The following is a 15,028-nucleotide window of genomic DNA, read 5'->3' as shown; positions in this document are numbered from 1 at the left end:
TCAAAGCTTCACTGATACATTATAGTTTCTTTTTCTCTTGCTTTTTTTTACGTCTTTGGTCTCCCTTGATGCAGATAAACTCCAAATTATGGGTATAACATGAAAGAAGAGACATGGACTGATTCAGTCTTGTCTGATAAGACAAGATACACAATGATCAAAGAAACAACAAAAGCTGGAAAGGATTCTCCCTGCTAACACTGTGGTATGATTGGTGCTTTTATCATTTGCTGATGTGGATCTGTACACAAACACCAAATACCAACTGAAAATAAAGTTGTACATGTGATTTCATTGAACATTTTATCCGTGTCAAGCACACATAGCAATGAAAGGAAGACCTATAGCTTCTGATCTGATGGCCCACAGAGTGCTTTGTCTTATGACACTAAGTCAGTTTTATATGTATAGCCCAATATCATACAGACGGGTGACAAATTCAAGGAAAACTGGTACAGGTCTGAATGCTTGACCATTACAGTGAGGGGATCTAGTGGCTCTGTTATGCTTTGGGGGGCATTTTGGCACAACGTGATTTAGCCAAGTAGTGTTCCTGGATCAACATCCCACATTGTGTTCCTGGACCAACATTGCAATCAACCAATCACAGCTCTCTGACATCATCAGTGTGCTGCTCCCATGCGTCTTTTAAAATTCCTTTGTACTTCTTCAGTGGTATGCTAAGTTTTCCCAATTGAAGTTACTACAACTGAACAAAATCCTCTGTAAAACTAAACAGGAACATGTCCTACTTTGGCTAAATAACATTGTGCGCATTTTGGTTGAGATGGTTTGGGTGCACTTGTCCCCTCAGAGGGGAGGGTCACTGCAAATCAATACAAAGTTGTTCTGAGTCATCACCTTTATCTTATGATGAAACATTTCTATCCTGATGGAGTGGTCTCTTCCAGGATGACAATGCCCCGATTCATAGGGTACGAGGGGTCACTGAATGGTTTGATGAGTATGAAGATGATGTAAATCATACGCTATGGCCTTCGCAGTCACCAGATCTCAACCCAGTTGAACACCTATGGGAGATTTTGGACTGACTTGTTAGAAAATACTCTCCACCACCATCGTCAAAACACCAAATGAGGGAATATCTTTTGAAAGAATGGTGTTCATCCCTCCAGAAGGGTTCCAGAGACTTGTAGAATCAATGCCAAGGCTGAGGAACATTATATATTTATATATAGATTCTAGAAATAGATGCTAGACATTGAACAACAGTATTTCCCGGAAATTACCCCATGTGATAAAGTAATAAAACAATGTCAACAAAGTATTTAATTGAATAACTTAAAAGGTTAATTTGCTCATGATATATAGCTGAATACATATAATGCTAAAATCATCAGAAAATGTGATTGCAATTTTATAGTGACATATAGTTGGAAATGTAATAGCAACCATGACAGACATGAGCTACCTTTTATACAGGATATATAATGAGCTACGGTACTCCTTCTTGGTATGTATTGAGATTTCCACACAAAGTAATAGAATAGATTAGAATAGAATTCCTTTATTGTCATTGTACTGGTTTATACAACGAAATTCCGGTGCACTGCCTAAGTGGAGCTCAATATACAAGATAAAGAATAAAACCTGTTCATCTCACACGCACCAAAATCCAAACACGCGTACACATTTACCTACATATGTGTAATAGAATATCAATATTGCACAGTATGAATATAATATATAAATAAAAAGTATTGCACAGAATTAAGTGACAATATTGCACAGTATTGTACAGTATAAGAGTTGTCTATGGGGGGTGTGCTTTCAGAGCAGAGTTCAGTGTGGTGATGGCTTTGGGGTAAAAACTGTTCATTAGTCTTGTGGTGCATGCTTTGATGGACATGTAGTGCTTTCCTGAGGGCAGAAGGTCAAACAGGTGATGGACCTGGTGAGATGGGTCCTTTTAAGATGCAAGATGCCTTCCACAGGCAACGGGACGTATATGTGTCTTCCAGGGCAGGCAGATGTGTGTTGACAATTTTCTGGGCTGTTTTGATGACTCTCTGCAGAGCCCTCTTGTCAGCCACAGAGCTGTTGCCATACCACACCAGGATCCCATGTGTCAAGAACACTCTCATTGGAGCAGCAGTAAAAGGACACCAGCAGCTGTTGTGACAGGTTGACTTTCCTGAGTGTTTCAGGAAGTGGAGCCGCTGTTGTGCTTTCTTAACCAGAGAGTTTATGTTGGTTGATCATGTGAGAACATCTGAAATGTGGGTGCCCAGGAACCCGAAACTGGAGACTCTCTCCACTCTCTCTCCGTTTATGTGCAGTGGGGGTGGTCATCCTGCTTCTTCCCGGAGTCGATGATAAGTCCTTTTGTTTTTTTAGTGTTAAGTGCCATGTTGTTTTCTGCACACTAATCTGTCAGCCTCTGTACCTCCTCTCTTTAAGCAGACTCATCGCCCTTAGTGATCAGCCCACCACTATTGTGTCATCTGCAAATTTAATAATTGTGTTCGTGTTATGAATTGGTATACAGTCATAAGTGTACAGAGAGTAAAAGAAGGGACTCAGCACACAGCCTTGTGAAGCCTCTGTGCTGAGTGAGTGGAAGAGTGGTGGGTAGGGGTATACACGAATCCAAAAATGTTATTCGGCAAAGCACAAGTAGAGGGTTTTTTTACAAACATTTATTTCCTACAGATATTTTAAAAATTATTTGTTTTTGGGAAGAAAAAAAAAATCATACCAACGTGCAGGTCGGTTACATTGCTTTCTCAGTCTCTCCTCTTCTCTGCTGTTACGTGTATCAACAGGTCTCAATGAGGGGAGTCACATCAACCTGCTACATGACGCACATTTCCTTAGTTGGACATCACTCCTGGAGTTGGGGGTGTTGCCCAGAGATAAAGCTGAGCTACTGACAGGCGTTAAGTGCTCTCAAGGGACTCTCCATAACCTGTTGTTCCACTTCTCCTTTCCACAAAGTTAGGTTGTAAAAAATAGGCAATAAATGAAAAGTGCAAAGCAATAATCGCCTTTGAAGGTCTTCCCTACATGTTACATGCTGTACTGTCTCTGTGTTATGGGTGTATAAATACCTTCAGGTCTGTCTATGCAGGTGCAATGAGCAGAATTTTAGCTCAGTAGTCAGTGCAGTCATCTGCCTATTTTCACTTTTATTTGAATACAAATATAAATAATTTTGCTGCCTCAACAAATGTAGATACAAATACAAATACTGGGCTTTCTCCACATCCCTAGTGGTGGGGGCCCATCCTGACTGACTGTGGCCAGTCTGTTAGAAAGTCCTTTATCCAAAGGCAGATGTTGTGTTCAAAGCCTAGGTTGGACAGCTTGGAGAACAGTTTACTGGGTATGATTGTGTTAAATGCAGAACTGTAATCCACAAACAGCAGCTGTGCATATGCTCCTCGTTGTTCAAGGTGGAGCAGTACAGTGTGGAGGGCTGTGGAAATGGCATCATCTGTTGACCTGTTAGCTCTGTATGCATATTGATGTGGGTCCAGGGTGGGTGGGAGAGCAGCCTTGATGTGCCTAAGGACCAATCTCTCCAGGCACTTCATGATTACTGGTGTTAATGCCGCTGGCCTGTAGTCATTGAGGCAGGTTATTGCTGTCTGCTTCGGAACTGACACTATTTTGGATGTCTTAAGGCATGTGGGGACAAGGCACTGTGCCAGGGACAGGTTGAAAATATTTGTAAACATGTCAGCTAACTCAGCAGTCTCCACGAAGCTGTCCTGAAACACCACCCTGGCCAGCTGCTTTCCGTATGTTGATATTATGGTGTGTGCGTGTAACATCAATCTAGTGAATACTAGCACTGATCTCATATTTCTTGAAGCGGCTGTGGCTCAGGAGGTAGAGCAGAAGGGTCGTCCACTAATCAGAAGATCGGTGGTTCGATACCTGGCTCCTCCATTCCGCATGTCGATGTGTCCTTGGGCAAGATACTTAACCCCAAAGTGCTCCTGATGGCTGTGCCATCAGTGTTTGAATGTGTGTGGATGATTAGATTTCCTCTGATAGGCAGGTTGGGACCTTGCATGGTAGCCCCTGTACCCATTCGGCGTATGAGTGTGTGTGAATGGGTGAATGTGGTTTGTAGTGTAAAAGCGCTTTGAGTGGTTGGAAGACCAGAAAGGTGCTACACAAGTACCGTCCATTTACATTTGAACAAATAAAAATCTATCCTGTGCTCAATAAATGTATCTGCATGTTTGCTGTTATCCATATTAACGTGCCCTCTCACTCAGTTTTACTGACATACCTTCTCACAAACTCTTGCTCAGTGTGCTGGCACTGCTGCACACTAGCTAACATGGTCTCTCTCTCAACCTCTCCACTCTGCGCGCGTTCAACTTTTCCTGCACACTTGCTTAACCTGGCACAGCTTTACAAATGTGCCACAAAATCAAACATCTGAGAATTGGAGAAGGTAAATTCTGATTGGCTGTTTTGTCTCCATTAAGATTGCTAGTAGAACTATCTACAGCATCCCGGAAGCAGGTTTCATCAAAGGCATCAAAAACAATAACGTGATATCACAAAACTAGAAATTCATAACTCACCTGACACTGCGGTGTATTGTCGCTGTTTTCACCATTTGATTCTGTCATGTCCGGTGGCTGGAAATCTAAAATCTAAAAACATGATCAAACTGGTGTCGTGCAGGGCCAACAATCAGCATCTCAGTTCTACTTAAATTTAGAAGCAGGAAATTATGTAGTTTTTCACAGCAGCAAACCTGGCCTCCCAGTTGGTAATTTGGGTATGATGAGTTGAGTGTCATCCACATAGCAATGGAAATTAATTCCTTGACTGCATATAATTTGGCCAATACATACATAAAGAAAAGCAAATAGGGCCAAGAACAGAGCCCTGAGGTGCTCCATATTTATAGTAGACACACTGTGTTATTTCAGATGAGTAAGACTTTAATCAAGAAGAGCCAGGCCAGAGACAACACTGTGATTAATTAGTCGGTCTAAGAGTGGAAAATGTGGTGCAGTAACAGGAGTCAGTTCTTCTGTATGTGAGGCATATGTGTTTGTTTGTTTGTGTGTGTGTGTGTGTGGATTGATAGTGTTTTGAGGGTGTGGGGTGAATGGGGCTAATGCAACCAGAATGAACTGGTTTGGGAGACAAAAGCAGGGGGCTAGAGAGGGAGAGATAGGAAACCAGAGTGAAAGAACTTTTCTGCTGAGTCTTTCTACAACTCCAACCTGGTAACAAGTAAGTGCTCTCTACATTTCAGCTAATACTTTACATCAAGTTTTATGAGCTGTATTACTTCAAAATTCATATTTTAAGAACCTCCATCAACACACTTGGTTTATTCTACTCTATAGGTCACTGCAATTTTACAGCAATTTTATGGTACTAACCCTTAGAAAACTATTATAATAAAAGGTTTGCTAATAGCTCCTACAGCTGTTTGTTATATAAGTTGTGGTTGTGGACTCATAATTATTTGTGTTTTCTGGGGTTATGTGCTGAAAATTAAGAGAAATTATTCATTCATTAAAAAAATTAAAAATCACATTATATCAAGCTCTGTACTGTACATTCTTCCTTTGCTGCCTCCCTAACGCTTTTTTTTGATTAGTACTTATCATATGCCTGCTGGGTTTTACTAGCCTATATGTAATTGTCCCATTGTAATTGTCTTTTTGTGTGTGTATGTGTGTGTGTCTGTGTGTGTCTGAGTGTTTTGCCTGTACTGTAGGAGAAAGGTATGGAAACTTCGGGAGTGTGTGCAGGCGAAGCAATTAGCTATTGTGACATTGTATTTTCAGGGTTTGACTGTGTTGGAAATGCATGTTTTTGCTATCTGCTGATACGAGTGGTGTTGTTTTTGGCACATTTCCTGTGTGTGTGTGTGTGTGTGTGTGTGTGTGTGTGTGTCCATGTCTTTATTTTTCAGAGAACCAATTTCATCTGAAAATCAGCACTGTGAGGACATTTCTGTGCTGTGAGGACATTTTGGCCAGTTCTCACAACTTCAAAGGGCAATTGAGGGTCAAGACTTGGTTTTAAGGTTAAGGTTAGAATTGGTTTAGGTTCAGTTTAGGGTAAGGGTTAGGTTTAGGCATTTAGTTGTGATGGTTAGGGTTAGGGTAAGGGGCTAGGGAATGCATTATGTCAATGAGTGTCCTCACAAGGATATAAAGACAAGTGTGTGTGTGTGTGTGTGTGTGTGTGTGTGTGTGTGTAAAAGAGAGAAGAGAAAGAGAGGTAGAGAGGGCAGGCAGATAGGAACAGGGTTGAGAGAATAACATTAGCTTTGCTTTTTTGCTGACAAATTGGGCAACAGAACAGACTAGTGAGCGGCAACTAACGGGAAAGGAAGGAAGACTGATGCAGTTCCCTAAAATGTAACTGTCCAAACCATGATAGTGAATATTTATGACCCAGTCAGCCATGAATTGTGCCATAAGTGCATGACTTTTAACTCTCAGATTATGCCTGTATTTACCTCGCCAACAAACTAGATCTTTATTTGATGGCTTTATTCACAACTACAAGTACAAGTAACCTCTTTTATGTCTTGTCTGTTGTCTGTTTTGTTTTTATACATAATTTATAATATTATAATATAGTTTGGTGCTTTTTGCTGTTAATGCAAACTGAAAAACTTTCTCCATGTTGTCCTGTTGTCTTAATAAATTCAGCACTTGTATATGTCCATTTCATGACATGTATTGACATGTATGAACCTGCGTTGGGGTCTTTGGGCAAAAATGAGCTTCTGGGCTCCTATATCAAGATCAGGTGATAAAGCAGAGGCACCTTAAGGTCCTTATCATGTCAGTTGGTGTGTTTTAGTTGAGTGTATTGCCAGTGGTGGAAAGTAACTAAGTACATTTATCCTAATACTGTACTTAAGTTCAATTTTGAGGTACTTGTACTTTACTGTAGTATTTCCATTTGATGCTACTTTATATTTCCACTCCACTACATTTCAGAGGGAAATATTGTACTTTCTACTCCACTCCAGAATTAACACAATGGATAATATAACAAGCTTTTAAAATACAACACATTGTTAAAGATGAAACCAGTGGTTTCCAACCTTTTTGGCTTTTGATGTCTTACAAAAAGCAGTGTGTAGTTGGGGTCACATTTCACATGTCTATGAGTTGTTAACAGCTCCACCAAATAGTGATTTTTCTCTCTAAACTTCTCACTTGGTTTCATTTCAATAAATGTTCAAATGATCCAATATTTCAGCAAAAATCAAAGATTAGAGAAAAAGTCCAAAAACTGAAAACAGATTTGTGTATCAGAACTTTGTTTTTTCTTCTTTCCTCTCCCATTAATCATCTCACAACCCCTCAGATTTATCTGCTGACCCTTTGGAGGGACCCAACCTCTATGTTGGGAACCACTGGACTAAACTAGCTAACTGTACATAAAGTAGTTGAAACTAGCTCCACCTCCAGCAGCTACAACAGTAACATGCTGCTCTAACACTGATGCTTCAGTATTAATAATCTAATGATGTCATATATAATAATATATCAGTCAGAGGGACCAAACCATTACTTTTACTGCAATACTTTACATCAAGCTGATAATACTTAGATACTTTTACTTGAGTAGGGTTTTTCATGCAGGACTTTTACTTGTAATGGAGTATTTTTACATTTCTGTATTGGTGCTTTTACTGAAGTAAAGGATCTGAGTACTTCTTGCACCACTACATATTGCTTTATTCTAAATGGTAATGGTAAATGGACTGCATTCATAAAACACATTTCTAGTCCATGTTACATGCCACATTCATCCATTCACACATACATTCGTACGCTGATGGCAGAGTCTGCCATGTAAAGTCTAATCATTTACACACCAATGGCCTTCAGGAGCAATTTAGGATTCAGTATCTTGCCAAAAGGACAAAATGCAGACTGGAGGAGCCAGTAATCGAACCGCCGATCTTCTGATTAGTGGACAACCCACTCTACATCCTGAGCCACAGTTGCCCCAAAGTCTAAAACAAAATTAAGATTAAATGCTTTGCCACACAGTAAACACAGGGCTTTTTGTGCCTGGTTGGTAATTCAGCCCTGTTTCCATGGGCTGGGCTGTTTCCACAACAACAGAGTTGCTCCATACTCTTTGCTGTTTCTGTTTTAATAGAAATGCTGTTTTATTCACTCATTACTTCCAGTCAGTTTTACTTTACTGTTTTTTCATTCTGTGTTAAACTACGGTTAATGAAACTCAATGTCTGTTTCACATTAAAAAGCTCATAAACTCATCGGGAATAATCCTCTCCTTTCCTGGTAGACTTTTAATGTGAAACATCTGCAGGAAGTGTTGACTTATGGTTGTCTTGTGGTGTTCAGAATGTCTGTGTGGAGAAGGATGGAATCTGAGCTTCCCACATGAAAAAGAAGTGACCAGTGTTTCCACTGGTATTTGAGGTGACACATGACAGTCTAGACCCACTGAGATACCATCGGAAAATGTAATTGGCCAGCCTGACATGATTCCAGTCTTGTTGTAAATATCAAGAATGTGAATGAAGAGGATTTTGTTCCAGATGTTGTTGCAGGTTCTGGATCATCAGGGCACTGATTTTCTGGCAGGATCTTTAATTTAGTGGCATCTAGCGGAATGGACTTGGCAGAAATGGAATATCATATTCATAAATATATTTTAATTAGTGTATTATCCAATGAAAGTAAGAATCGTTGTGTTTTTGTTACCTTAAAATGAGCCCTTTATATCTACATAGAGGGTGGATCCCCTTCAACGAGGCCGCCATGTTACACCCCCATGTTTCTACAGTAGCCCAGAATGGACAAACCAAACACTGGCTCTAAAAGGGCCTCTCTTGTTTTTCACAAGTTTTGCAGCCACTGTAGGTTCTCCTACACACTTGGAAGGGGAGGGTGAGGGGAGCTATATTCAGTTGGTTGCAATCTGCAGCCTCATCACTAGATGCCACTAAATCCTACACACTGGTCCTTCAAGACTATGCCAACATGTGGATTCTGACTAATGTTTGAGTTAGCTTGAAGCTAATTTGCATCCGTAGTCCCCCACAATCAAAACATACAACAGCACAACAACAAACAGTACAAAGCCAAAGAAAAAACCCCAAAAAACAAAATAAACCAAACAAAAAAACCCAAAACAAAACACAACAAAAAAAACCCCACACGGAACACACCATACAAAATACAAAGCTACACACAACAGCACATCACGTGCACCTACAATGTCAATTAGAAATATAGAGTGGATTAGCAAAAGAATCACAACTGACCAGAAACCTGAGATTATTTACTCTTTATTTAATTGTATTTAATTACTAAATAAAAGATATATCTCTCTGCAACACATGCTATACACTGTTGAAAATTCATCGTCCACTGTGAAAAGTGTGAACATACGTGATACAGAGCAAACTTGCTCCAGCTCAACTTATAAACCAGTCATGTCTGTAAATTAGCAGATGGCTTAATTCAAAGGCAGCAGTGACTTTCCATTTTTAACTCTCATCTTAATAAATTAAAAAATGATCATCATCTCTGTGAGACTCTGTGGGTAAATAATCTTAGTTAAGGATTGTAATTCTGTGTTGGAGTTTGGAAGGTTAACATTGCGTTAGTAGCTAGTAGGTTCCATTCTGCTACAGCACTGCACTCAGCCCAAAACTCAATGTGTGTAGGTAGTTACTGTATGTGCATAAGCCAGACGAAAATAGACTTGAGGCCTAACAAGATGCTTTGGGCTGCAGCTGCTGAAGACAGCTGTAGTGATTAAAACTGAAGCGTATTTGTTCTATCAGTTGAACGTGAGACAGATGACACAGCTAGGCAGCTGAAACGTGTCCTGTGTGGACAGGGTGTTACTTAAGGATGATGCTGAGATGTGTGTGTGTGTGTGTCTGTCTCTCTGCTCTGTCTGGCTCTCTGGTATAGTTAGTAGGTCATACAGGGACCAATAAGTCATTTCCGCTCAGCTGCTTTTCAAAATCCCTAATTACAGAGTCAACAGCACACACACACAGACACACACACACACACACACACACACACCAGCTCTCAAGCCCTTATCCCCAGCCTCCCTCACTTCTGATAATTTGGTCAGAATCCCAACTCCAAACTTGGATGGCAGGGGAGCAAAATTGGCCTTTTTCACAGCACACTTGGCTTTTCAGATTAAAAAATGAACATGCCACAGAAATTCATACTGTCAGCCTTTTATTATGAGATGCATGAGTGTTTGTGTGTGTGTGTGTGTGTGTGTGTGTGTGCACGCAGATGTGCGTCTGTTGTATTGCTCTTCAATGATCAACTGTGACTCCTGTCAGATTGGTTGTGTCTTCTAATGCCAGCTCTGCAGAAGTTAAAATTAGAGGTGATTTGCTGTAATCCTTGTTCTACACAGCAGAGAAAGCCCTCTAAAGCCAAACTTATGCCAGCAAAAGCAGCACTGTCCCTAAAATTCTGTAAAGATGATGAAGCGGCACAAATTATCTCAGCAATGACTCTCCTCTCTTCATAGAGAAAAGGCAGGATCAGGCTGTCCATTGTAACCATGGAAACCATTGTGCACCATGCAAACATTCTAAAGGAGCATTCAGAGTTAAAACAAAGGCTGTGTCTGAAATCACTCCTTTGTTCACTCATTCACTACTCCCTATGCAATGCACTTAATACGTAGTTTACTCTATGTTGAGACTCACTAATTATTGTCACCATGTGTCATAACTGACAGGTGTAGAGTTCAACAATGGGTCTAAAAGTCTGAAACAACATTGAAAATCTCTAATATTTTCATGTAAACCTGGAAATAATCAAAAACTTTTAGGATTCAGATACATTTAAAAAGACAAGAAGTTGTGACATTTAAAATGAAGAAGAAATATTTAAGATTTTACACCAAGGCCAGCAATCAAATTTAAGCATATTTGTGGCATCGACCAACTTAACTCCTTGAGTTGTATCCCTTCCATTGAAGCATGTGTTCAGATGGCACTCAAGTAGATTTGAACTACTCATCAGAGGCTCATTCAAGTAACCCAGTTTGACGCCAGTGTTCACCAGTTTACTAAGTGTCAGAAGTCAAATTGTTATTCTAAACAAAGAGTGGCTTCAGCATCAAATCATTGCTACAATAAAGGTTTAATTTGTGACACAGTGACAATGAGAAGGTTTGCCATGTCTCATTCCAACCCAGTCTCACATCAAAATGTATAATAGCTACGTTGGTCCATAGTGCAAAACATATTAGTTAACAATAATGGCTCTAAAATTGTGAGATGCGATTTTTATGCCTATTCTTTTCTGTTGACCTGCGTCCACGTCACTTGACTGTCAAGATTCAGTTCTTGTGGTCACCATGTGGAATCTTTGTAGCCCCAAGTTGTAGCTACATTTGTGAAGAGGCGCACATCAGCTACATTTGTTGGCTCTGTAGTTACAGCATAACCCCTTATCACACAACTGGGTGTGCTTTCTTTACTCAGAATGCAGCAGCACCCTGTCGGGCGGTAGAGGCACATTGACAGATGGGTGGAAATTTTTCAAAGTATTAAAAGTATTCATCTACTGCAGCACCATTTTGATAAATTAAGGAGAGACAATATTACATTCATGGTTATGAGCTGCTGCAGTAACTAATAAAAATCTAGAATTTTAACAACTACCAGACTTATAAAGCTATTATAATTTTTATTTGACAACATTTCAATTTACAGTCTTATTTCTTTGGATCTGATATATTGTCCTCAGTTACAGTAAATCTGAATATAATAATAAATAATATATAATGTAACTGACTCTCAAATGACAGAATAAAATCATTTAAATGGCCATAGGATTTATCCTAATTTAATTTTGGTCATGGGGGAGGACTCCATGTCCATCACAATGAAACACTACGGTCACTGAAGAAGGGAAGAAATTTCCTTTCTCCCAGACACTCATTCCACCGGAAATAACTTCTAATACCATCGTGACCTCAAAAAATCTTTTTTTTTTTGTCTGCTTTCATGTTCATAAGAAAGTCAGAATGTGGTTTCAGGCTGATTTTGCTGTGTTTTTTCTGATTGTGTCTTATGGCAGATGGACCTCTAGGCTCTGACAGAGATAATCAGAGCAGAGAGAAGAAAGTCACTCGAGGGAGTTTAGTTTTTCTGTCTGTTGACCAGCGTTTTTTTCTGGTAGCTGCAGTATGTCACATTTCCACAGTCACTACAGTAGCTTAATACATAGAAATTTCACATCCTGTTCTTCATCTTTCAAATCAGTCTCTTATTTTATGCTTGGGCTGTATGCAAAATGATTGATGATTGAAGGGTCTGATTGATTAAAGACCCTAAAAAAGCAGTATTTCTCTAAAACATTAAATATTCCTGGCTAAATAAGCAACAATCAAAGTTTGGGGAAAAAAAACATCTTAAAGTAATATTTTATTCTTATTAAGAGCTTAATATTCAAAACTCTGTTTATCTTTTCATCAGGACTATGTGGGTGCTTTTTTGATTAACAGTGTTGGTTACATAAACATAAACCTTTATTTATATATATATATATATATTTATATATATATATATATCCATCTGAGCCCCCGCACTTCAAACCAGTGGTACAGAAATCTCTCGTGAAATAATCAAAACAGTCTGAGCCTGGGCAGGAAATGTGCTCATGTAGGACCCCACCACTCATAGTAAGAGGCTGATTGAGACTATAAGTTTCTTTCTCTGGATCAACTGAATCAATCAAACTCGCGCTAACAAAATCACTATGAATTATCACCAAACTCTGCAGCTCTATGAAGGTCAAGTGTGGCCTGTAGTGATGGATCTTGATTTGCCTGGATTTTTCTCTGTGTGAAAAGAAACCAAACCAAGGGGAAAATGCGTCAAGTTTACCAACTCATCCACTGAAACCAACCACAAATCTGAAAATGCCCTAAGACAATATAAGGCAGGATGATTATACGAGATGATAAAAAAAAAAGTTGCTCCACTTTATTTGGAAACACCAAGCATAAGCAAAGCAATGACCATTCCAGTGTTTAATCAATTAGTTATGCAGCACTACTATATGTGACTTTCTGCTCCTCAGCTCATCACTGTCAAGAGTGTCCTCCAACAATCCCAGACCCTCCATACCCACATGTAAAATCCATAACTATCTGGTTCAGCCCCCTCCTGGAACAAAAAATAGTCAGCCACATAATCCTGCGTAAAACGGCAAATTGTCATTTTTACACTTGATTTTTGAACGGATTAAATGAAAGCAATATAACATGTTAATTAATGAGCTTTAGAGATATTGGTGGTTGCATTTTGTTACCTTTGAACACAGCCAGGGTAGCTGTTTCCGAGTCTATTCTGAGTCTTGTTATGACTCAGAATAGTTAGAAAAGTCCCGGACCAGTCTGTCCACTGAACACACAGATACAAACCCTCCTGTCCAACACCACAAACACAACTGATATGAAACAATTCAGCAAAACTTGAGATTATATTCAATAATGTTTTTAAAATGATTTATTTCTACAATATTTGCACATGGAAACTACAGTATGATTAAAGTGGAAAAAAAAGGAAAGATTGGGGTTATAACAAATTATGAGTAAGGTTAGGCAACTGAAACACCAGGTTGAGGTTAGGGAAATGATGTTACAGCAAATAATCATGCTTCCTTCGTAAAGGATCAGTGTGTAAGATTTAGTGGCATCTAGCAGTGAGGTTGCAGAGTGCAACCAACTGAATAGCCCTCCCCTCCCCCTCCCCTTCCAAGCGTGTAGGAGAACCTATGGTGAAAAATGTGTAAGATCCTCTCTAGAGCCAGTGTTTGGTTTGTCCGTTCTGGGCTACTGTAGGAACATGGCGGTGCAACATGGCGACCTCTGTGGAAGGGGACCTACTCCCTATGTAGATATAAAGGGCTCATTCTAAGGTAACGAAAACGCAACGATTCTTATTTTCAGGTGATTATACACTAATTAAAACATACTTATGAATATTATATTCAATTTCTGCCAAGTCCGTTCCACTAGATGCCACCACATTCTACACACTGCACCTTTAAGTAAATGTTGGAGTTTTATGAACTAAATTGATATTTATTAATAAAGCTCCTTGTTGAAAACAATTGCATTATTGTAACATAGTTGGGTAGTTACAAGTTACTGAGTAACTCATTAGTACTGTACCACTGTCCTATCCCTAAATGATTGTAATATTAACAACAAGTATGTAAAATGTTCAGGATCTCAAACAAACAACAAACAAGCACAAATGAAATCGTCTAAAAGGGAGACACAAGCTACTATCTCTTAATAGGTTACTACACTCGTATGGTTTTTGTTATCTTGCACAAACACACAGCATACATGCCCTGCAGTGTGGTCACAGTGTGTTTCTTGGTCACTGACTTCACTTAGAATGAGACTGTGTTTACTCTTTCTCTCCTGCTCACTCATGTTTTCTACTGTCTGTTATGTTTTTGCCTTTCTCTCTTTTCGTTTTCTATTTTGTACATGTTCATCTTATACATTCATTTGCCCTTACAGTAAATTTGCCTCAGTGCAGTTATAATGACTTTTATAATGGCCACTTGCCAAACATTTACCCCGTGCTGTACATCTATCTAACTATCTATCGATAGATAGATCTATATTTTCTCAGAATCCTTTATTTTCCTTTACTTTAGCTAGTTGTTTGCACCATGTGAAGGCAAGTTTGAGAATGATTTCATTTACAATGACGATATACATAAGCAGCATAATAAATACTTTGTTTAACAAATACTTTGTTAGACTTATAGGTAATGTCTTTATGATATGGCCAGGAACAGAACAACAACTTTCACTCTTTTTGGATTTTGAATACCCTCCATTGATCATTTACAAAAGAGGTACAAACTTAGAGGGTCATTTAGTAAAAACAGATGAATTCAGAAGTAAAACTCCCTTTATCACAGGTACTTTTCCATGCAGACCCTGTACATCATGCAAAAATATGGTCCACGCAGTTCATTTCACAGATTTATAAACTAAA

General features: G+C 39.2%; 1 protein-coding gene across 1 annotated transcript in view; it reads left to right on the top strand.

Moving 5' to 3' along the window:
- The first annotated feature begins 5,121 nt into the window (after positions 1 to 5,121).
- The window catches only part of mdka (midkine a), a 32,377-nt gene continuing 22,470 nt past the window's right edge, over positions 5,122 to 15,028 (top strand). The window contains exon 1 of the mRNA XM_067583395.1: positions 5,122 to 5,229. The gene's annotated coding sequence lies outside the window, so the exon portion shown is untranslated. The remainder of the gene's footprint in view (positions 5,230 to 15,028) is intronic.

The sequence above is a fragment of the Thunnus thynnus genome, chromosome 24 (assembly GCF_963924715.1).
Source record: "Thunnus thynnus chromosome 24, fThuThy2.1, whole genome shotgun sequence".
In the NCBI taxonomy this organism is placed as follows: domain Eukaryota; kingdom Metazoa; phylum Chordata; class Actinopteri; order Scombriformes; family Scombridae; genus Thunnus; species Thunnus thynnus.
Note: the sequence above shows the minus strand (reverse complement) of the source record. Positions and strands in the feature narration are given on the sequence as shown.